This window comes from Telmatherina bonti (genome assembly GCF_933228915.1).
Source record: "Telmatherina bonti genome assembly, chromosome: 21".
Lineage (NCBI taxonomy): Eukaryota > Metazoa > Chordata > Actinopteri > Atheriniformes > Telmatherinidae > Telmatherina > Telmatherina bonti.
In genome coordinates, this window is record NC_136630.1 from 4,304,735 (window position 1) to 4,312,201 (window position 7,467).

The following is a 7,467-nucleotide window of genomic DNA, read 5'->3' on the forward strand; positions in this document are numbered from 1 at the left end:
ATCCCGAAGACAAACAAGGTCACAGAGGCGGCGTTAACGCAGAAACACCTTGTTTGTCGCTACTTTACTAACTCATCCAACCTGATGCACAGCGACCTTTTTAACCCTTAAAACCCCTGAATGCTAATGCTCGCCAAGTTTCTCAGGACCAGCGGTGTGGAACTGATGGTCATGTGACCCTCCCGCTGGTCTACGGAGGTTTTCCAGAGTTCCTATCCGTCCAAGAGGTTTACAATCCAGACACAACATGTAGTGTTTATTCAGAGACTCTAGATGGTAAATCCACCATTATTTATCACATCTTCATCACCATCACTACCATGTTGCTAAGAGACCTCTATTTTCACCTGGACATGATGATGAAGACACTTCCTGTCAGACTTTCCACCAATCAGAGAGCTTAAACTGACGGTAACGTCCAATCAGGAGCAGCCAAAGATCAACAAGTGATGAGAAAAGCAGGAAAATAATGATCCTCTATGGCTGGAATAAAGCCAGGAAGACGTTTGGGATGCAGCTGAGGTGGAGGTGCTGCAGTGAGGACAGCAGGTAGATAGTAGCAGGAAGACGTTTGGGATGCAGCTGAGGTGGAGGTGCTGCAGTGAGGACAGCAGGTAGATAGTAGCAGGAAGACGTGTGGAAACATGGGAACAGTGTGTGAGAAAAGGCTTGGTCACTGCTGATCTATGTGTGTTATTTCTACAAACTTCTGGTTGCTCTTTATGCTGCTTTATCTGTTCATACATTCATTTATATCATTTTAGCCTCAGAATCTGAAAACATCACATCTGCATGGAAATGTCACGTTACCATGGAAACGTCACGTCTCCATGGTAACGTCACATCTGATGCTGACTGGGATTGAAATCTTTGCCTTCTGTGGATGCTAATTTTCCCTCCGCTGCTTTCGGCCTCCTCTGGTGCAGAACTGTGGCGTCTCTCACTGCGGTGGCGTAAACGTCGGGCGACATGCAGACTCAGCTCGCTGTGACGAAGCAGACGTAACGAATCTGTGGGGGGGGGAGGAAGTTCGATTCCAGCCCGTTCTGCAGCGTGACCGAGCTGGACGCCGTCCAGACAGGCAGCATCTTTCTGAAAATAAACAAAAAGGGAATATCAATAATTCTTCACTGTTTGGCTGAAAGCCACTTTGGACTTCTAGAACGTCCCGCTGGGATTTCCCAGAGTTCCTTGTGGTTCCACACCAGCGTGACCTCGGTAACACGCGCGTTCCCTGCAACCAGCTGTCACTCGGCTTGTGTGAAACAGCTGTGTGTGAAGGAAAAAGGGTGTGACGGACGGGAGACAATGACTGTTGGGGGGCTGCGGTCCGTTTTTAGACCCGTTTCCAGTGTCATCCAGAGATCCCAGTTGAGCTGGGAATGTTTCGGCCGCTGCTGCGGGAAGGGCAGGACAGTTGTCCTGCAACTCGACACACCGTCAGAGAGCCGCTGAAAATAAAGTTTCGTCCTTCTAACGGCGGTGTTTCTGTGTGGAGGTTAGTGAGGCGGAGAGCCCCCACCTTCCTGCCTTTGTCGCCTCTTTCCATGACTGAGCAGGAAGCGTGATGGCGTCTGCCGGCGCAGGCGGAACAAGGCTCACGGTCATGTGGATGAAAAGCTTCCGTAGAGGCAGCGGGTGAAACACGGGACGCTTTTCAGCTGAATCGTGTTTCTGTTTGCTGCCAGAGAGGCATGACTTTCCTGCAAACGCCATGCAGGGACGCCGTGCAGGGAACACTGGTGTAGGGAACGCCGTGTAGGGAACGCCGTGTAGGGAACGCTGGTGTAGGGAACGCCGTGTAGGGAACGCTGGTGTAGGGAACGCCGTGTAGGGAACGCTGGTGTAGGGAACGCCGTGTAGGGAACGCTGGTGTAGGGAACGCCGTGTAGGGAACGCCGTGCAGGGAACGCCGTGTAGGGAACGCTGGTGTAGGGAACGCCGTGTAAGGACGCCGTGTAGGGAACGCCGTGTAGGGAACGCCGTGTAAGGACGCCGTGTAGGGAATGCCGTATTGGGAATGCCGTATTGGGAACGCCATGCAGGGAATGCTGGTGTAGGGAACGCTGGTGTAGGGAACGCCGTGTAAGGACGCCGTGTAGGGAACGCCGTGTAAGGACGCCGTGTAGGGAATGCCGTGTTGGGAACGCCGTGTAGGGAACGCCGTGTAAGGACGCCACGTCGGGAACGCCGTGTAGGGAATGCCGTGTAGGGAACACTGTGTAGGGACGCAGTGCAGGGAACGCTGTATAGGGAACGCTGTTTTGGGAACGCCGTGTAGGGAACGCCGTGTAAGGACGCCGTGTAGGGAATGCCGTGTAAGGACGCCGTGTAGGGAACGCTGGTGTAGGGAACGCTGGTGTAGGGAACGCCGGTGTAGGGAACGCCGTGCAGGGAACGCTGGTGTAGGGAACGCTGGTGTAGGGAACGCCGTGTAGGGAACGCTGGTGTAGGGAACGCCGTGTAAGGACGGCGTGTAGGGAATGCCGTGTAGGGAACGCCGTGTAGGGAACGCCGTGTAAGGACGCCGTGTAGGGAATGCCGTGTAGGGAATGCCGTGTAGGGAATGCCGTGTAGGGAACACTGTGTAGGGACGCCGTGCAGGGAACGCTGTATAGGGAACGCTGTTTTGGGAACGCCGTGTAGGGAACGCCGTGTAAGGACGCCGTGTAGGGAACGCTGTGTTGGGAACGCCGTGTAAGGACGCCATGTCGGGAACGCCGTGTAAGGACGCCGTGTAGGGAATGCCGTGTAAGGACGCCGTGTAGGGACGCCATGTAGGGAACACCGTGTAGGGAACGCCATGTAGGGAACACCGTGCAGGGACGCCGTGCAGGGACGCCGTGTAGGGAACGCCGTGCAGGGAACGCCGTGCAGGGAACGCCATGTCGGGAACGCCGTGCAGGGAACGCTGTGTAGGGAACGCCGTGTAGGGAACGCCGTGTAGGGAACGCCGTGTAAGGACGCCGTGTAGGGAATGCCGTATTGGGAATGCCGTATTGGGAACGCCATGCAGGGAATGCTGGTGTAGGGAACGCTGGTGTAGGGAACGCCGTGTAAGGACGCCGTGTAGGGAACGCCGTGTAAGGACGCCGTGTAGGGAATGCCGTGTTGGGAACGCCGTGTAGGGAACGCCGTGTAAGGACGCCACGTCGGGAACGCCGTGTAGGGAATGCCGTGTAGGGAACACTGTGTAGGGACGCCGTGCAGGGAACGCTGTATAGGGAACGCTGTTTTGGGAACGCCGTGTAGGGAACGCCGTGTAAGGACGCCGTGTAGGGAATGCCGTGTAAGGACGCCACGTCGGGAACGCCGTGTAGGGAACGCCGTGTAGGGAACGCCGTGCAGGGACGCCGTGCAGGGAACGCCGTGCAGGGAACGCTGTTTTGGGAAAGCCGTGTAGGGAACGCCGTGTAAGGACGCCGTGTCGGGAACGCCGTGTAGGGAATGCTGTGTAAGGACGCCGTGTAGGGAACGCTGTGTTGGGAACGCCGTGTAAGGACGCCATGTCGGGAACGCCGTGTAAGGACGCCGTGTAGGGAATGCTGTGTTGGGAACGCCGTGTAGGGAATGCTGTGTTGGGAACGCCGTGTAGGGAACGCCGTGTAAGGACGCCATGTAGGGACGCCATGTAGGGAACACCGTGTAGGGAACGCCATGTAGGGAACGCCATGTAGGGAACGCCGTGTAAGGACGCCGTGTAGGGAACGCCGTGCAGGGACGCCGTGCAGGGATGCCGTGTAGGGAACGCCGTGCAGGGAACGCCATGTCGGGAATGCTGTGTAGGGAACGCCATGTCGGGGACGCCGTGTAGGGAACGCTGTGTAAGGACGCCGTGTAGGGAACGCTGTGTAAGGACGCCGTGTAGGGAACGCTGTGTAAGGAACGCCATGTCGGGGACGCCGTGTAGGGAACGCTGGTGTAGGGAACGCTGGTGTAGGGAACGCCGTGTAGGGAACACTGGTGTAGGGAACGCCGTGTAAGGACGCCGTGTAGGGAATGCCGTGTAGGGAACGCCGTGTAGGGAACGCCGTGTAGGGAACGCCGTGTAGGGAACGCTGGTGTAGGGAACGCCGTGTAAGGACGCCGTGTAGGGAATGCCGTGTTGGGAACGCCATGCAGGGAACGCTGGTGTAGGGAACACCGTGTAAGGACGCCGTGTAGGGAATGCCGTGTTGGGAACGCCGTGTAGGGAACGCCGTGTAGGGAATGCCGTGTAGGGAACGCCGTGTAGGGAACGCCGTGTAAGGACGCCACGTCGGGAACGCCGTGTAGGGAACGCCGTGTAAGGACGCCACGTCGGGAACGCCGTGTAGGGAACGCCGTGTAAGAACGCCGTGTAAGGACGCCACGTCGGGAACGCCGTGTAGGGAACGCTGTGTAGGGAACGCCGTGTAAGGACGCCACGTCGGGAACGCCGTGTAAGGACGCCACGTCGGGAACGCCGTGTAGGGAACGCCGTGTAAGGAACGCCATGTCGGGGACGCCGTGTAGGGAACGCCGTGTAGGGAACGCCGTGTAAGGAACGCCGTGTAGGAAACGCCGTGTAGGAAACGCCGTGTAGGGAATGCCGTGTAGGGAACGCCGTGTAGGGAACGCCATGTAAGGACGCCGTGTAGGAAACGCCGTGTAGGAAACGCCGTGTAGGGAATGCCGTGTAGGGAACGCCGTGTAGGGAACGCCATGTAAGGACGCCACGTCGGGAACGCCGTGTAGGGAACACCGTGTAAGGACGCCACGTCGGGAACGCCGTGTAGGGAACGCCGTGTAGGGAACGCCGTGTAAGGACGCCACGTCGGGAACGCCGTGTAGGGAACGCCGTGTAGGGAACGCCGTGTAAGGACGCCACGTCGAGAACGCCGTGTAGGGAACGCCGTGTAAGAACGCCGTGTAAGGACGCCACGTCGGGAACGCCGTGTAGGGAACGCTGTGTAGGGAACGCCGTGTAAGGACGCCACGTCGGGAACGCCGTGTAAGGACGCCACGTCGGGAACGCCGTGTAAGGAACGCCATGTCGGGGACGCCGTGTAGGGAACGCCGTGTAAGGAACGCCGTGTAGGAAACGCCGTGTAGGAAACGCCGTGTAGGGAACGCCGTGTAGGGAACGCCATGTAAGGACGCCGTGTAGGGAACGCCGTGTAGGGAACGCCGTGTAGGGAACGCCATGTAAGGACGCCGTGTAGGAAACGCCGTGTAGGAAATGCCGTGTAGGAAACGCCGTGCATGTCCAACTCCTCTGCACGTAAGACGCCACCTGTCCATGATTCAGCTCGGCCGCTATGAGCCGGATCTGGAAAATCAGACCTTCAGCCAGGACTGGGGGGGAATCTGCTCCCTTGTTGGGAACTTTTTCATCCGGAGCTTCTTCTGTCAGGAAGTCGCAGGTTTGCATCCGTCTTAAGATCAAAGGAAGAAGACCGAGAAACATCCTGGGAAATGAAACAAAGCTCGTCTTTGTCTCCAGTTGGGGGGTCCCACAGATAACACAGATCAGATAAACTCGTCCCAGATCTGATTAGGGAGCGCGAGACGGACGAGGCATCGCGAGGTCAGAGTTCAGCTCGCCTGGCCAGGTTCAGACGTCGACTGGAAGCGCCAGCAGAGACTCGGTGTCTGTTGGCTCGTCCGCCCATGCAGCAGTAGATCTGTCCAACATGGAGGCTTTAAACGATGGCGATCTCTGAAGTCGTCTCGCTTCAGAGAAGAAAAAAAAGATGGAGCAAATCTGGAAATGGAAGATAAAAACAAATGATTCCAGCTGAGATGGAGTCAGTCCTGACACCACCATGTTGCAGACATTCTGCAGGAAGCTAAATAAATGCTAACCTGTGTGTTTTATGTCACTAAGAAGCTGAAAATAAAATCTTTTCATGATAAATCTGCCATTTCAGCCATTATCCCAGTAAGCGTCAGCCTGCCCAGAGGCCGTGTCACACAGGTGCTATCATGTTCCAGACAGCAAGGATGATGCAGATTAGCTTGCAGGAGAGGTGGTCTCGTCTCTGCTTCTGATCACATGTTGGTGGGATGGACGACACCAGGGTCCCGCCAAACCTCTGCAGGTCTCTGAGAGCGCCAACATGGCAGCTGATGGTTCCCTCTTCCACAGAGGACGCAACGAAATGGACGAAACTTGTTTGTTCCAATGTGTCTCGTGTTTCTGAGCAGTGACATCCATCAGAACACCAAGAAACTAAACATGATGTGGCTTTTTTATTTTATTTTACTTTTTTTCAGGCATTTTGCCAGCAGTTTAGTACTGCTGGTGTAACTGGTTGAACTGGGCGATACTGCAGACCTTAGTATCGATCTGACACCAGAGCAAGTATCAGTGATACTGATAAGATACTTTCTACTTTAAATTTCACAATCCTTTAATTTTGTTTTTGAATTACTGAAGCATATCATTATAAAAAGCAGATTTTTGTCAAAACATTTTTATTTCAATTTAAGTTTTTTTTTCCATATTTTATTTTCTTTACAATGTAAGAAAAGATCCATCCATCTATCCATCTTCAGCCGCTTATCCGGGGTCGGGTCGCGGGGGCAGCAGCCTAAGCAGGGAAGCCCAGACTTCCCTCTCCCCAGCCACATTTGCCAACTCTGCGGGGGGGATCCCAAGGCGTTCCCAGACCAGCTGAGAGATGTAATCCCTCCAGCGTGTCCTGGGTCTTCCCCGGGGTCTCCTCCCAGAGGGACGTGCCTGGAACACCTCACCAGGGAGGCGTGCAGGAGGCATCCTGACCAGATGCCCGAGCCACCTCAACTGGTTCCTCTCGATGCGGAGGAGCAGCGGCTCTACTCTGATCTCCTCCCGGATGACCGAGCTCCTCACCCTATCTCTAAGGGAGAGCCCGGCCACCCTGCGGAGGAAACTCATTTCAGCCGCCTGTATACGAGATCTCGTTCTTTTGGTCACGACCCACAGCTCATGACCATAGGTGAGGGTAGGAACGTAGATCGACTGGTAAATCAAGAGCTTCTCCTTCTGGCTCAGCTCCTTCTTCACCACGACAGACCGGCGCAGAGTCCGCATTACTGCAGACGCCGCACCGATCCGTCTGCAGTAGATATAAGAAAATATTATACGTCATTTTCTTTCCTCAACCACAAACGTCAGAGACCCTGTTTGCACAACATTTCCATGCAAAGCATCACACAACAGCGAAATGTCGACCAACTCTGTGCAGAGAACAGCAGACAGGACCAGAAACTATGTAGTACACATGCCAGGCCTCCAGGGGGCAGTAAAACGATGACACGCCCAGGTGTGCGCCACATCGTCATCAACACAACACAACAGAAGCTTAGCATGCTAACCGCTAGTTATCCAGCGCATGCAACGTCTTCGCTGACGGCAGAAATGAAACAGGGTCTGAGTGAACGACGTCTGTATATACGGGCCGGACTCTCGTTGCGTTGCAAGAAAATCTCACTTTGCAGACCGATGTCACGTCTTTGTGGTTG